At 54.2% G+C, this 16,916-nt stretch overlaps 1 protein-coding gene across 5 annotated transcripts in view; it reads left to right on the forward strand.

Moving 5' to 3' along the window:
* The first annotated feature begins 663 nt into the window (after nucleotides 1–663).
* The window catches only part of Dlgap4 (DLG associated protein 4), a 147,826-nt gene continuing 131,573 nt past the window's right edge, over nucleotides 664–16,916 (forward strand). For 3 of the 5 annotated variants that reach the window (XR_015682152.1, XM_087650118.1, XM_087650108.1), the window contains exon 1: nucleotides 664–838. The gene's annotated coding sequence lies outside the window, so the exon portion shown is untranslated. 5 annotated transcript variants of the gene reach the window in all.

A 16,916-nucleotide genomic window follows, 5' to 3' on the forward strand; every position in this document is an offset into this window, starting at 1 on the left:
ACGGGCTCAGGGAGAGGCTTCCTAGTCTGTGATCCCAGAGCCCCCGTGAGAGGTAGGACAGGTGCCAGGCTACGAATTCCAGAGACGCGTTAGCCAGGTACTGCTGTTCAAAACAAGGGTTCTACAGGAAGCGGGTCACCGGGAGGGGGCACCCGATCCTAGAGGCAGGAACCCCAACGGGAGAAAGAGGGGTTAGAAGAAGCCTGACTCCCGCAGCGAGACCCGGACCAGCCGCATCTTTTCTGTGCCTGTTTCCCTACCCCACAGTGAGCGCAGCCAAAACACCTTCCTGCCGACCCACTCAACAACCAGGGTTTCCAAGTTCGCGCGCCACCACGGCCGGCGCTGTGTAGCCTCGCTCCGGTAGCCTGCCCTCTCTGGACGACCGGCCGCAGATTCCCAAGCGCTCTTTGAGCTACACACCCAGCGTCCGCAGCCGCGGTGCCCCTCCCTCCCCTCCCCTTCCTTTTCTCCGGCCGGCGGCGGGGGTGGCGCGCCGGGCCCTGAGCGGCCCCCGCGGTCCCCCGCAGCCCCGGGCCCCCGGCCGGATCCGCGCCTGGTTTTGGGCGCAGCCGCGCGGCCCCCTCCCCCGCGCGCGTCTCCCCGCCCTCCGCCCCCTCCCCGCCGCTCTCGGGGAGCCGGGGCCGCGCGGCTCCTCCTCCCGCAGCCGCATCTGGGGCGCCGCGCCGGCCGGAGGAGAGGCATGGGGCGCCCGCGGGCCGGGGCCGGGGCCGGGGCCGGGGCCTAGGCGAGCGACGCTGAGAGCGAGCAAGCGAGCGAGCGGAACGGGCGCAGCGCAGAGGCCGAGTGGACGGAGGCGGTCGAGCGCCGGGCACAGGTGAGCGCGCGGGGGTGGCACGCGTCAAGACCCTCCTCCGAGGCTAGATCTCGGGCAGCCCCCGGCCACGGGCAGCCCCGGGACAGACGCTCTCAGCGGTGGGGTCTCCCGGATCCTCCGACGGGTGGTGGCGCCCGGGCCTGGAGCCCGACGCCGGCCGGCCCCTCCGATGCTGCCGGCCCTTCCCCGGCCGGGGCGCAGGAGCAGCTCCCGGCCCTCCATCCGCAGGCGGCGGGTAGCGGCAGCCCCCTCTCGGCCGCGTGTCCGGCCGGCCCGGGTTCCCTTGCCTTCTGCCTGCCGCAGGCTCCCACTCCCTTCCCGGGATCTCCCCGGGACCGGGCATCCGGGGAGGGGGCGGGCGACCCCGCGCCGCATCGTCCCGGGCGGGCTCTCGTGCCCGGGAGGGGCCGAGCGACCCTGGCACCTGGGCTGTGTGTGTGTGGGGGGGCGCTCACATGGCCACCGGAGGCCCCCACGTGCGGCGCCCCGCGGGAACGGGGGTTCGCGTACAGAGCGGGTGGAGGGTAGACCAGGTGGCTGCGGAGGCCAGCTGGGTCCAGATGTGCAGGGCCTGCTGGGAGGGGACATGTGCTACCTGAGCAAGTGATGGTCCTTGGGCCTCTTTGGACAGAGCCTGCCTTGTTGGATTCCCCATCCAGCCCTTCATCCATCTCCTTTCTCGCGTTCTACGCTGCCTGTGTTGCGGAGAGGGGCTGTCACCGACTGTTGATGTTGTGGGAGAAAATGAAATGGGGGAAGGGTGGTGGGTAGGTGGGTGGGTGAAGGCCAGTTGTGGCGGAGGTACCCTGAGAATGGGGAACCTTACGCTTGGAGGACTGTGCTGATGGCGGGGGTGGGGTGGGGGTGCTGGGGTAAGAGATGTCCCATCACTTCCACCTGCTTGGAAGTAGAAATGGCAGAGGGGGAGGGGGCTGCAGTCCCCAGCCCTAAGGAGGCTGGACTGCCCCGCCTCATACTCTTGGCACCTCCTGCGCGGTGGGGGAGGGTCCGGTCCCTCTGCCTCTGTGGCTTCACTTGAAGGAGGTGATGGTACAGGACTATGTCAGAATGCCTGTTGGAGGAGTCTGTGGAATTCTTTCCCTCAGGTGGCTACCTCTCTCCCCTTCCTCTGGTATAAGGAACTGTGGGCTGCCTGGGCCAAGGGTGGTCCGAGGGGCCTGAGCCAGACTGTTAATGACAGCGGGACTGGGTGGGGCCGCAGAGCTGGCTTCCAGGCTGATGGCTGAGGCTCCGGTGTTAGAAGCCACTGTTGGGGGCCACCCTACCCCTCGGCTGGGCTTCAGCGACTGCTCCACAAGCTCCGAGTATGTTCCCAGTAGCTTCTGAAAATGCAGTCTGTGCACGTGGGGCAGGCGTGTGTGCCTGTGTCTGTATTGGGGTAGGGGTGGGATAGAGTGCGTGGGTTCTCCTGGAGCTGGGGAATGCCCGGTGTGCCAGTGAGTGGTGTCCGTGAAGCCCTCATCCATGTAGGCCAGGTGGAGCTGGGCTGGGCACCGGAGAGGTAGGTGGGCAGGGCCCGGAATCAAGAGAAAGTGCGGGGTAGGCAGGGCCTGGTGCCTGACTTACAGAACCGGGTACCCAGGAAGCATCCTGCTGGTGTCAGCCAGAGATGAGCTGCAGGTTTGAGGGCTGTGCCCCGGGCGCAAGGCTGCTTGGCAGTCGAGCCTGCTGTTTTGAAGGAAGCCTGCGCAGCACTTAGGGGCCGAGGGTGGAACGTGTACTTGGAGCTTCCAGAGGACTCAGTGACGTATCTAGTGTATGGGGCACCCACTGGCATCTTGTTAGGATTTTGTGGCTCACGGCATCTGGCTTCAGAAATGCCAGCGTATCTGCACACTGAGGGACGTTGTCCGCTGCTCGTCACCCAGCAGAGAGCAGGTGGTCTCGCCGCCCCCCCCCACAGCTGTAATTGATGAGGACTCATTCATTTCAAAAATAAAAATAATAAAAAATAGCGTTCTCGGATTCCAGTGGACTTCAGTATGTTCATTTAAACATTACGAAATGGGAATGAATAAAATCTGAATTCCGATTTTCTTTTTTTGGAAAGCATGTAGTTGGTCCACAGCTCCCAGCCTGAAGCCCAACCCCCCCCCACCCCCCCACCCCCGCAGCAACTACCTCTCCGCTGCATCTTGGTCCCCACCTTCTCTCACTTTGGCTCTGGTCTCCATGGCCTGCTTTTCAGTTCCTGGACTGCGTTCAAGTTGCCTTTAGCCTCAGGGTCTTTGAGCATGCTGGGTCCTCTTGCCATACTTACCCCCCATACACCCACATCACCCACTTAACTATTCCTTATCAGCCTGGCCTCGTCCTAAGCATTGCTTCCTCAGTGCCCAGGCCACTCCGTGTCCCTGTCAACGGCTCCACAGTCCGAAGACCTCAGCTTTACTTCCGTTACCGAAGTTGTACTGTGTGATTGATGTGGGAGGACCAGCCACACCTTCCCATTAGCCTCCCTGTGCTGAGGACTGGTCTTGACGGGCTGAGGGAACTTATTTTATTTTATTTTGGTTTGAATGAATGGGTGAGTGTGAACCGGAGCATTCCAAGTGGAGGGCTGGGCGATGGGCACAGAAGATACTTGGCCAGGTCCAGTTGCCCACATAACCATCCCCATGGGTTCCTCGGCCTCCAGCTGGCTCTGTACACCCAGAGGCACTTGGCAGACTTGTGGGAGTTATAGGTCTGTGGCATCTAAAATCCCATGTGTCCCTGGGAGTCCAGAGGTTCCGTCCGGCAGAGACTGAGGTCGTGTTTGGGTAGGTCCAGCGTCTTTGGGCATCCCTGTGGCCCTGTGGTCTATTTGTCCCTGCATCACATCATGGGTTCACATCAGTTTCCTACCTAGTTACCCCTTGTTGCATTTACGGGGGTGGGGGGAGTGCTGCTAGCTACTAGATTCTCGCCTGCCATTCCTTCTTTGGGCCACTAGTGTTTCCTGCTCCACTCAATGCTCAGTGCTGCGGGGGGGGGGGGGGGGGGCAGAGTCAAATCAGAGGAGATCTTCCTGTTCTGGGAAACGTCCCCAGAACATGTGCTGCTCAGGGGTTGGAGGCCTCAGGGATTTGGGAGAGTGAAGGAGCAGGACCCTTCGAGCCGAGGACCCCACTGGCATTCATAAAACCAGGAAGGCAGCCTGCATCCCTGATCAGAGAGGTGGCCCTCCTGAGCGGTCCTCAGGGACACTGGTTATGAAGGTGAGCTGCTTCCGTGTGCACTCTGGGATGCAGGATGGGGCTTGGTCTGCTCTGGTAGGTTTGAAGGACGGCGTGTGTACAGATTCAGGGACATGGTCCACAGAGTGAGAGGGGCTGGTGGTTTCTCCTGATGGATAACCCTGCCATTAAAGAGGTGAAGTGGGCTGGCTCAGGTAGAGACCTCACTGTTAAGTGAACTCTGACTGGGCACATTAAGGAAATAGCGAATACTCAGCAGGGCTTCCTGCGGTGAAGAATGCAAGGACAAATGTATGCTCAGTTCACTGGACTCTTGGTTGGTCTCTTAACTGCACGCGCTTACCTTTCTTCTGTATATGTGGTCTGAGGGAGGGGGCAGTTATTGGCTGATTCTCTGTGTCCACCTACTCAGTAGGCCCCCAGCAACAAACTCAAGCCAAGACTAGAGCCTTTAGGGTATGCTTGACACCCTGCAGTTTGCAGGTCATGTTTAATTTCCACTCTTTCTAGCTATCCCTTTGGTAGGAATGAGGAAGAAATACGTTAATTTGCCTGCCTGGTGGGGAAACTGAGGTGCAGGAGTTGCCCAAGGTCACTAAGAGGCTGGAAAGTGGGTCCACAAGTCCAGGAACCCCCAATCCCTGGGCCCTAGGGGGTAGCCATTGTGTCAGGGCCTCTCTGGAGTAGATGGCACATCACTTCCTGAGCAAGGAGCAGCCTGGATCCTTCTCTGCTTGGTTTCGCAATGCCGCCTCCTCCCCACCCGAGCCGTCTGACGTGGCCTTTTCAAAAACCCAAAATGAATGGAAGCACATTTTGTTTGGAGAATTTTGCTACACCCCTCACTAGGGCTGGTTGCAAAACCAGGCTTGGGGATTCCTGCTAATGTTGACAATGATAATAATAATAACAGCCGTTATCAGCAGCTGACAGTTAATAAAAAACAACTATCTGCTTCATAAAGCATCATTGACCATCTCCCAGAACTAAGAGCGTGGTTCAGGGCCTGCTACTTAGAACCACTGACTCCAAGCATCCTACATCTGCTTCAGCCTCTACCACACCCCATTCTTATTAGCCCCATTTTACAGGTGTGGAAACGGACATGGAGAACTTTTAAGTAATTGGACCAAGGCCACATAGATGGCGAAACCCTGGTACCGGGATTTGGATCTAAATTAGACAGTTTTGAGTCTCACCTTAGCCCCTTCGTCTGAGGATCCTGAAGTGTTCCCGCTTGTTCACCAGCAGGCGATGAGCATGAGGTTTATGGGGATCAACTGCAGTAAGCTCATTCCTGACTTTGGGGAACCAAACACTGGACATGGAACTGACCTGGCAGAGGCAAGCAGGCTAAGGCATCCGCAGAATTCAAGGATCATAGGCAGCAGCCGAGCCTCTCAGCCCTGTGATAGGCCTGGTCTGAACTTTGACTGGCCCCCGCCCCCCACCTGTTACATGCCACCATGTAAAGGAGGCTGTGAGCCACCCTTACAATGTCCTGGAGGTTATATGGATGGTAAGAAGTGACCAACACTGCCAGCCCACTATGGGGGATTTGGTTCCCAGGATCTTTAGGTTAAGAAGCAAGTTCCCTTCCTCTGAAACAGAGCAGCAAGCCTCTAGGGTCCCATCTCCAAGAGTGGCATAACACACGTTCAGAGGGACATTTGGCATTCTACAGGGTTCACCGTGAGAAAGCCCAGGGTGGGGTTAGAATGCATCTGATGATATAGAACTGGGGTAGGAACCCTAGCATGTACATGGAGCGAGACTTGCTGGTGCGTAATTGAGTGCCTACTGTGTACCCAGCATTGCGTGGGACCTCAGACAGGATTAGGAAACCAACCTGACTAGGACACCATGCACCCCAAGTTCCAGTCTTGGGGTATGGAGCAGTTGGCTTCTGGGCTCAGGCATATGTCTTTGTGTAGTGCCAGGCTCCTGGTGGGTCTTGACATCTGTCCGGTGTGCTGTGTGTTTGAGGGAGTGTAGGAAAGACAGTAGATTGCTTGCTGTTCTGTTGCTGTATTTCCTGACTCAGGACCTGCACCTCTCTGAGCTCCACAGTCTCCATCGCTTTTGTGGGGTGGGGGTGCCATCTGAATCCTCGCCTGCTCAGCTCTTTGGAACTTCAGGGGTGAGCTGAGCTGGACTTCCTTCCAGGAGGTCGCAGGGGTCTGGTGTTGTGTTCCCATCCTGACAGCTGCCTGGCTTCCCCACTACCCTCTGTCTCGGAACCCCTGCTGGGGGTAGGGAGCACTCCCACCTATGCAGGCTGACTGGGTGCTGAGGTAGTGACGAAGCCATGGACTGCAGAGCACAGCTTGGAAACGGGGATCAGGTTTGCTCAAAAACGGGGGAAAGTTTCTTCCCACCACTCTGGCACCCCAGCTGCCTGCCTGCCTGCCTGCCTGCCTGCCTCCCCCGGCTGTTGCTAAGCCCAACATCCTTAGCTCTGGGAGGCTAGAGCTCTCTCTAGGCTCTGAGTGCCACAGACTTGCTGGTCCCCAGGCTTCTGGACCCTCCTTTGCTCAGTAGCGTGAACTGTGTGGACTAGGCTCTGGATTCTGTAGCGTTGTGATGACCCCTCCGGAGGCTGCTTGTCTGGATGCAGCCTGCCTTGGATAGAGATGGCTTCTGGTCCCTCTGCCCCAATGTTTTCTATGTATGAAGTCCATGTTGAGGATGTGGGGTACTGTGCTCATCCCTGTTTATGAACAAGGAAACTAGGGCTCTAGGGGAGGCGCATTGAGCCAGAGGGTGGTGGGGTAGGATTTGAACCCAGGTACATGCACCTGACAGTCCAGGCAGGAAGCTAGGACTGAAACTGGAGGCCACCTGGTGACCAAGCGTCTGTGTAGTCTCTAGTCTTAGTTTCCTCTCTGGGTGAGAGTGGTGTGGAGTGCACCCATCTCCAGGCCTCACGTGACCCAGCTGTGGTCACAAGTTAGGAGGTGTCAGCATCTCACACCTTGCCTTCGCAGGGACTTGTAGGCTCTGAAGGCTTCCTAGAGGACCCTTGTGAAACCTCCCAGGGACTGTGTGGGAATGGCAGAGGCAGGCAGCTCCGAGTGGCCCCAGAGGCCCTGCTCAGCCTTGGACCCGAACTATTTTTGCTCATATGTAGGTTTCAACTGGCCTTCCAGGCACTCTGAGAGAGTGCAGTGTGATGGGGAGCTACCGTTGCCCTGGCTGCCTCCGTTGGATGTCCTGCATACAGTGTGCTTGTATGCGTAGTGCGTACATGCGTGTGTGTTTGTATGTTTATGTGTGTGGGGGGGTATGGTGTAGGTATGTGTGGGACATGCTTGCTATGTGGTTCATGGAGAACCTCTTTGAATGTATGTATCTATGGCATGTGGTGATATGTATGTATGGGGAGGGGAGGAGCGTGAGGAGATACACACAACATGTGTAAGGTGTGTGAGGAGGTGAATGTAGTATGGATGTATGGTGTGAATGTGTGGGGCATATGGGGAGGTGTGATACGTGTGTGTGGTGTGCGTATATGTGGTATGTAGGAAAGTGTTTGTTTATATGTGGTGTGTGGGTGAAGTGGGAGGAGACATGTGTAGTATGTATGTATGGTGAGGGGAGTAGGGGTGGGGGTAGGGGAGGGTGTTTGTGGTGTGCGATATACATGGTGTGCGTGGAGGCATCTATATGGTATGTGGGGTATGTCACGGTATATGTGCATATCCGTGACCTTGGGAGGAAGAGTGCCGGCGCATGGGGGATGTATGTGTGTCAGGTATGTGTGAGAGACACTCTGCCCTGACTCCGGCCAGGCTTCTCGTGGATTGAATCATTCTGACACGGGGACAGAGATATGTAGACATTGTCACCCCTTGGGGCTTCCCTTCTCTACTTCCCTTCCTTATTCGTGAGTATTCATTCAGAAAAACACATGTCAAGTGCCTGCTCGGAGCTGGGCTTACACAGTGAACAAGTGGCTGATCCCTGCCCCGCCGAGCCATGATCCTCTTGGGAGGCCTGCAGTCGTTACATAACCTTCCGGATGAGTGTAAACTGAAGGCAGTGACAGGCGCGCTACCGCGCACACCATAGTTAGTGTTGGGGATCGGGGGGCCAGCCTCAGGAACTACCTGAGGCTGGGAAGGCTGGTCCAGAGCCCTGAGGTAGGGGCAGTGTGGAATGCCAAGGTGGCAGGCTAGAGAGAGCAAGGAGGGACTTGGTATGGGTTAGACTCAGGCTGGCCACGTGGTCTTACTGGCTGCAGAAGACTGCTGGCATGTGAAGAAACCAAGGAACAAGAAAGCGAAGCCACCTAGGCAGATCTGAAACCTTGGTGGGATGTGGACTGGTATAGTCTACCATGGCGGTCCATGGCGGAACCCTTGTCTACCGCTGTGTCTGCTCCAAGACATTTGAATGGGTCTTTTAAGGTGCTGCAGAGACCTGAGGAGTAGCAGGACTCTCTCCCGCTTCGATGTGGATCTGGGGTATAACAGGACCCTCCCCAGCCTCCAGCCTCTCCCGGATGCATGCTTCTCAATGAAAGAACCCAGGGAGCCACGGATGACTCCTGAACAGGGCAGGCCCACAGCGCTCCCCTGGCCAGCAACTGCCAGGTTTCCCGGCACTGGCATGGATTGTTGGCTGCCTGCCCACCTGCCAGGGCCAAGACCAACACTGGCCAACCGCTGCTGACCCAGTCTGTGCTCCCTCTGCTGATACTGGCCAGGGCAGGGGCACAAACAGTGGGCAGCCTGGGAGCTGTCGCCGTGGCCCACTACGGCCCAGTGTTTCCAGGAAGCATTTGTAAGGCTTGATGAATGATGGCAAAGTGATTCTCAGAGCTTGGCAGAGAGGCACCCCCTCTCTGGATCCCTAACGGCAGGCCTGGGGTTCAGAGAGGAACCTGGGCTCCTCCTGCAGCCCACAGCAGCCACAAGGCTCCGTAGACTTCCACTGGGTCTGTTTCCATATCTTACACTCAGGTAATGTCTCTGATGGAGGACCACACCCAGCTGCTTCTACCACAGTGGGCCCACAGCCCTCAGTATGACAGTTGGTGTGCTCTGTCACCTGTCTCTTGCAGCCACTGTTCTCCTGAAGTTCCACAAGAAGACAAGGGTATTTGTAATATTCTGTGTTCTCTGGCCTCCCAGCTCCTGCCTCTACTGTTCCCTTAGTCTGTACCGGGTCTATCCTCATGCGTCTCTGCACCCCTCACAGGTGCAGACTGCGAGGGTCTTCGAGCATGCAGGAGCCCTTCCAATCTGATCGCAGCAGTCTCAGCACCAGCAGGCATCCAGTCAGGAGTGGTGTCCAGGCCCTGTGGAGCCTAGCAGTGCACGCAGCTGCAGGGGAGAGGTGGAGGATGGCTGCCATGGTGGGTATAGCACAACGAGGCCAGCGCCACACAGCTATCCGTGCCAATGTGTCCTTTGTAACCCTTTGTGTCCCTCCCTCTGCCTTGGGAACAGCATCCTTTCTGGAGGCCAGTTCCTCATCTGTCTTGTTGCAATGGGCTGGTCTCTGTCAAGCTCACCTAGAAGTCAGAGCTTTCTTTCCAACCTGGGAAAAGCCAGAGTCTCAAAGTCTGTTTCCAGGAGCAAAATATGTTTCTTCTTCCCTTTCTCTTCTTTTTTCTTGATTCCTTGCGTTAGTGTCTTGCTAGTACAGCCTGGGCTGGAACTTGCTGTTTAACTCAGGCGGGCCTGGAACCCGAGATCCTCTTGCCTCAGCCTCCTGGAGCTGGGATTACAGGTTTGTGCTTCCACACCCAGCTTCATTTCTTGTCCTTGTCCTTTGAGCCCTGTGTGTGGCCTGTCTGTTCTTGTGACTGCTACACTGTACGCTCTCCGAGGCCAACTCCCACTTCTGGCAAGGATTGCACCAAGGATTGTTAAAGGCCTGGCAGGGCATTCATCTTCAGCCTCAAAGGGTGACAGTCAAGACCGTTTGAAGATGGACACGGGCCACCTGTAGCTTGGTGCTGGTATGCAGTACTCTCAGAGGGTCAGATCTGTCTGTGTGTCTGTCCACCATCACAAGGAGTAACCCAGGATGAATAAAGTGGGCAATAGAACTCCTATGGTAGAACAGGGATCCTAGAAGTAGGACCTGTCTTCTCCTAGACCCAGGACCGAGTGCCCTCTTGGGGAGCTGATTCCCCATGCATCCATCCTTCTATCCATTCATATATTCTCTTCCTCATTGGCTATCTAGTACTATGGAACTGGACTCTGCAGCTGATGTTATACAAATGTCCTCTCACCCGGGACACCTCCAGGAGCCATCTGAGGGACTCAGTGGAGAACAACTTGGCCAGGCCAAGAGGCGGTGTGGCGCCTGGGTCAGAGCGTGGCCTTTGTCTCTTGAATGACTCTGGGCACGGGAGAACAGTGTCCTCTCAGGAGGGGAAACAGGGCAAAGAGAAAAGTCGTTCCTGGGGTCGCTCACTTAGCAGCTGCTGGTGTGGTGTGGATGGAGCTGAGCGCATTTGGCTTCAGAACCTAGCGGTGCCCCACCCAGGCTGAGAGTGGGTCAGGACATGGAGGCTGGCTGGGGAGACTGTGGGCACCTTCATGGGGTGTTCACCGCAGGCCATTTCTGCCAGGCGGTTTTCAAGAATAGGTTTGTTTGTTTGTTTGGTTTTAAATAGAGAAAGCAAAAAGGAACGGAAGTGGGTAGGTACTCAGTCCCGAGAACCATGGGCCGGGCCTCCGGGAAAACAGCCACATGAGTTTGACACCCTGAGGAAGTGAGGTGATTATGAGGGTCTAGGGGTGAGAGTCTAGTTAGACGAGCCCAAGCGACCGTGAACAACGCTCAGCCTCAGTTTCTCCTTTCGTACTCAGAAGAGTGTCAGAGCACTGCCTGCCTTGAAGGCCTGATTTGTGGGTGAAGTGGGGTCCCAGATACCAACGAGGTGTCTACAACAGAGCCTGGTGCATAGTGGGCACCCAAAAATGGCTGATATGCTCCGGTTCTTGCAGAAGGACCTGGATCTCACTGAGAGACCAGCCTGAGAAGGAAGACCAAAAAGTGAGCACACTGTTTGTAGAGTACCAGCACAAAGAGAAATAGACAGTGAGAATGAGGCAGGGTCAGAAAAACAAGATTCCCGACTAAATCCAGTACTCTGTGTAGGGGGTACAGTGTACGGACTGTGTAAGAGCTTCAGGAAGTAAAAGAGAATTCTTGGAACCACCAGAGTCCCTCGGAACCAGAATGCCTGTACTTTACCCTTCCCCCCAACCCCCAGGCCTCTCTGGGATCCTGCTAGAGTCCTTCTCTCCTTGGAACCCTCTTTTTTTGGCTGGCCTGGTTTCTGCATGGCCCACATTCCAGGTGGCAGCTTTGGGCAGAAGGGTAGGCTGTGAGTCTTTGATTGGAGGGTCTCTGTCAGGTCCAGCCCTGACCTTGGGCCCTGGGGACACCTCCCTCTGTCAGGAGATAACAGCTGTAAGTAGTGGGCAGGTGGTCCATCTTGCTGAGCACCCAGACCTGCCAGAAGCCCACTACACCATCTGGGCACCCAGCTTCGGAGAGCAGATGTATTTAGGCCACTGTACAGATTCTGTGTCAACTGTGCTTGTCACTGGGGAAGCAGGGCTGTGAGCAGCCACACCTGGTACAGTATCCCAGCCCTTCCTGAGCTGTTGACTGCTTGAGGGGACACAGGTGATAACAGTGTGGGGTGGATGGGGGGGGGTCCTCTGCTGAGGGTGGGAGATATCCTTTCTCCCTGTCTTCTAAGGCATCGTCTCCCTGACCCTTCATATTTAGGTCACACAAAAACCCAACTACTTGTTTCCTGCCCGTGCTCCACCTCTGAGCTCCCTGGGCTGCTGCTCCTTCTCAGAACCCAAGCACTTCCTCCCTTGTGAGGGTCCGTGTGGACCAAATGCTAGGGACATGAAGATGAAGGTCTCCGAGCTGGTCAAATCTTAGTCCAGGAGAAGGCTGGCAGACTTCTGAGACGATCCAGGACACCTGTTGACGTCAAGGAAAGTCCTACAAGGGGCACCAGGATGTGGTGATGGTGACCTGGGCCAATATTCTAGGGCAGTAGTCTGTGTTAAATCCTGGGAGTTGGAGACATCAGCCCTCCTGGCTGAGAGGACAGCAGGTGTGAAGACCCACAGTCGAGGAAGGGGCCTGGCTGCTTGCAGATGCGGAGAACCCTCCGGAAGGCAGGGAGACTGTCAGAGTGAGGGGCTGGGTCACCTCACCTGGCCATGAGGGAGGAACTGTGGGTGAGTTTTCAGCTTGCCTATGGCCGGGTCTCGTGCAAGTTTGCCTGGGTGATGGTCAGTCACTGCTTCCCCCTGCTGCTCTCCAGGCTACCCAGACTTCCACAGCAGATGCACAGGGCCAGGCTAGCCAGCTGGGAATCAGAAATAGCATGCACATGCTTGGCGTGCTCCCCCTCCTCAGCGCCTCTCAGCTGTGCCTGCCTGAGTCAAGGACGGCGGCTCGGTGCTTGCGAGCCGGGTGACCTTCTCCCTCCCGTTTATTAATACACCACCCGCTGGGCCTTCGGTAGTGCAGAGAGTGTGAGGGGTGGGACAGCAGGGAAATGCTGAAGCACAGAATTCCACCCGGACACCAGACAGATGCCCAAGATGGATGGAGAGAGTGTAAACAGCCTTCTAGATATCTCTACATCAGTCTGCCTGGCAGGTATACTTATTCTTGAGTCGCCCATCCTGTGCCAGGCTCGGTGATGGGTAGGGACCATGGACCCAGGCTGGCCCTTGGGGAACTCAAAAAGTAAGCAAAGCCATGATGAGGCTCAAGTTGGGAGGCAGCGGGAGCTGAGGGTTCAGCCTGTAGTCACAGAGGCTTGACGGGGGAGGCAACCCCCAAATGATGAAGAGTTAACTACACAGGATCAAGATGAACACTCCTACAAAGGGGCCCCAAATATTCAAATGCAAGTGAGGGGGTCCCTGTGGCCAGGAAATGGAGGAAGGTGGGTGAGGCTGGGTGAGTGTTGGGGGAAAGTGTACAGAGATGGTGGGCGGCCTTGTGTACTGTCGTCGGGGTTTGGGGGTTTACATGAGGGCTCTGCTTACCACCTGACTTCAGACAAGTTTCCTCAGTTCCTTGCCTCTCTGTGTGGAGAGCTCAGCGGCAATCCCCATTCGGGAGACAATTATGAAGGAAGTGCTTGGGGTGGCGCTGGGCCCTCAGCGGGTGCTCAGGAACGGTGTTTTAGGTGATGATTGGAGTTCTCTGTGGGCAAAGTGCAGATATGTGAGTGATCTTATATAAAATGGGACCACATTAGTTCAATTTTTCTGTACCTGCCTTTGACTCCACGTGGATGCTGACTTTTAGTCAGAGACTCTTGAATTTGGGAGTTGAGGTAGTTTGGGTCTTGCTTCCACAATCCCTGGTGTCCTGTGCAGTGATACACACACCTAGCTCTTTTGTCTGGCTACCTTTCCTCATCTTCTGTCAGGAAGCTTCCTCGCTGCTGAGTGAATGGCTACCACACCGAGTGGGTGTCTCCACCTCGTGTCCACCGCTGCTGACAGATGTTTGGGTCACTTCCAGGTGTTGACTGTGGACAGCATTCCTTTGAACTTTCCTCCGAATGCCTTTAGTAAAGTGCAGAGTTGTTTATGGCCAGTGTCCAGCCAGGGCTGGGCTTCCCCATCACAGAGGAGCACACCCAGCTCTGGTAGGTCTGGCCACAGGGCTACCCAAGAGCTTGTGCTGGTAAAATCCCGCCTGCAAGTGACTTCAGCGTTTCCATGTCCTCACCAACACACCAACTCCAGGTGTGGTGAGGTGTAGGTGAGGGAAGAGTCCCTCAGCTACAGGCACTCTCCAAGTAAATAAGCAAGTTTTAATAAATTAATTAATTCAGTGCGTTGACTGATAGAAGAATAAAAATTAAAAAGAAACCAGTAAAGTAAACATTAATAATAAAGCAATGATTGTAAGGATGCCCTCCAGTAGGTAAATGGAAAAACAAACTGTGGTATATCTACATACTGGAATATTATTTGGTAGTTAAAAAACAAAAAACACAAAACCAAAAAACAAGCTACCAAACTGGAAAGCTGGGGTCGGGGAATAGCCCGGAACACAATAACTACTAAGTGAGAGGAAATAGTCTGAAAAAAATGTAAACTTGTGACCACGCTATCATCTGTAACTTTCTGGAAAGGAAAGATTTTTAGAGACAAGGAAAGAGTAGTAGTAGTGGTTGCTACCGATGGGGAGGCGGGAGGAGAAGGATGGGAGGAAGCCCAGGTATTTTGGGGTGAGGGCAGTGAAACTATTCTGAATGATATTGTAGTCGAGGGGTCCGTGCTGCTACACGCGTGTTAAAACCCAGGGGATGTGCAGCTCAGAGGGTGTGGCCAACGCCAAGGACTGCACACGTGGGCTGGTCAGCTGGGGCAGCGACTGTGCAGCTCAGGGTGTTCTGAATGGGAGTGACATTAAATGGGGGATGAGTGTCAGAGGTGCCAGGCTGTGAAACCTGCACTTTCTGCTCAGCTCTCCTGTAAACGCCAAACTTCTCTGAAATACTGTTTATTTAAAGACAGACAAAATGTTAGAAATAATAAAAAGGAAAAAGACAAAACCAAAAGTCAGTGGCAGCGCCTGATGTGACTCGGGGCCCAGGGTTCCTGTGGGCCCATCCCTGTGGAGGTTTTTCTTTTTAAATTGATTTAAACAGCACGTTTACTTGATTTTATTGCGTGAGTCTGTGTGTGCACATGCCGTAGCATTCTTGTGGGTATCGGAGGGGAACTGACAGAAGTAGAGTCTCTCCTTCCGCTACGGGAATCGAACCCATGTTGTCAGTCTTGCTGGCAAGCACCTTTACTTGTTGGGCCATCTTACCTGCCCCAAATCTTTCTCTTCCCTCTCACTCCTGTTCCCTCCTGCTGTCTGCTGAAGAAACACATCCCTCTTACTAAGCACGGCTTTTAGAGCCTCCAGGGGGAGGCGATTTAATCCCGGTGATGGAGTAGGAGCTGTTGTGTTTGGGAACAGACCCGGAGATTGATAAAGCGACAGAGTCGTGGGCTCTGGACTCTGTGCGTCACGTCGGAGCTGACATGATTTAGAAAGGCATCACCCTGCCGTGTGTCAGCTTCTCAGTATAGTTATCTCCGAATGGCGGCGTGAGGCTTGCTGCATTCTGGAAATAAATGATTATGGATGTGTGAACAGATGAGTCTTAAAATTTCAAGGCAATTTTAGAACCTTTAAATTAAAAGAGCCCATGAAGGTGTGTTGCCAGTTTAATCTTTATTTCTAGTATAACCTTGATTTATCTCTCTTTTTTAAAAAAAAAAAGTTTATATTGAGGTATAATTGATGAGTTTCCTTGTCCCTCTGTGATCTTCCCCTCCTTTCTCCCCCTTCCCCACCTTTGTCCACCCTTCTCCCTCCCACCTGTGCCTCCCACCCCCATGCCCCCAAGCAAGGATCCTTTTGCATTTCCTAGCTCTCTATAAAAGTGGAATGACACACACTCTTGTTCTCTGTTTGTCAGCCAACCTTCTCCGGATGGTTCTGGACTGGAGACTTACTCACATCACAGAATCCACTAGTAGTCCTTCCTTATAGCCCTCGTGTGGGCGTGACATCTTTTATTTATTGATGGGCATCTGGGTTTGTTTCCATCGTGAGATGATTACGAAACGTCTTATGGACCATTATAGCTAAGTCTTCCTGTGAATCTGTGCTCATTTCTCTTAGGTAAATGCTGAGAAAATCGGCTAGACGGTATGTCAGGTATGTGCTTAGCTTTTAAAGAAACTACCAGATTTTTCTAGAGCAAGGTCGCCATTTTCGTTCCAGTTCCTCCTCACCCCCTCAACGCTGGCTGAGGTTGATGTGCTGAGACTTGTAGCTTTCGGCATTCCGTGGGTGCAGTACCTCACCACAGTGTTACCTCTCAGTTCCTTAAGGAGCAGTGACGTGGAACATCTTTTAATGCACTAAGTGTCTTCTCAGTTTAAATCTCTTCTCTTTGACTGTTTTTCTTATGGAGACCCAAGTGCCCTTTTTGTATTCTGGATACAAGTCCTATGAAAGGTATATGGAACACCGTGTTTCTCCCAGTTTGTGACCTGTCTGATCATTTCTGTAAAAGCGTCTTCAAGGAGTCGGTTTTCATTTTGATGGAGCCCAATGTATCAATCCATTCTCTGACAAATTGTATCCAGTCGCATCTAAGAAACTGTCTAATCCAAGATTATCATGGGGTCCTCTACAGGATTTTTGTTTGTTTGGTTGGTGGTTTGGTTGGTCGGTTGGTTGGTTTTGTTTGTGAAGTTTTAGAGGTTTTATTAAATTTTAAATTAATTTCATCCAAGCATATGGGTATTTTGTCTGCATGTATATCTGTGTGCTGTCTGTATGCCTGATACCCAGAGACCAGAGAGGGCATCAGATCCCCTACGATTGGGGTTATAGATGTTTTGTGAGCCACCATGTGGTTGCTGGGAGCAGAAACCTAGTCTTCTGGAAGATCAGCCAGTGCTCTTAACCACTGAGCCACCTCTCCAGCCCAGTTTTAGATTTCATAACTGTGGTCCATATTTTAACTGGTCTGTGTAACACGTAAGTCCAGTTGAAGTTTCATGTGTTGCATAGAAATATAATTTCAGTCTAGTGTTTGAGAGGTCTGCCGGGGATGGTGAGATGGCTCAGAGGATAGAGGAGCCTCCAAGCCTGACCACCTGAGCTCGACCCTGGGACTCCCATGGTAGAAGGAGAGAACGGACTCCCACATGTGCACTCTGAGTAAATCCCCAGCAAAACAAATACAAACAAAACAAAATGGTTGGGGGAGAGGAGGGAGGGAAGGATCGAGAGATTGATTGTAATCAGTTGATTACAGCTGGAGATGTCCCCCTGTTGGCAGA

The sequence above is a fragment of the Rattus norvegicus genome, chromosome 3 (assembly GCF_021556685.1).
Source record: "Rattus norvegicus strain SHRSP/BbbUtx chromosome 3, alternate assembly SHRSP_T2T, whole genome shotgun sequence".
NCBI lineage: Eukaryota > Metazoa > Chordata > Mammalia > Rodentia > Muridae > Rattus > Rattus norvegicus.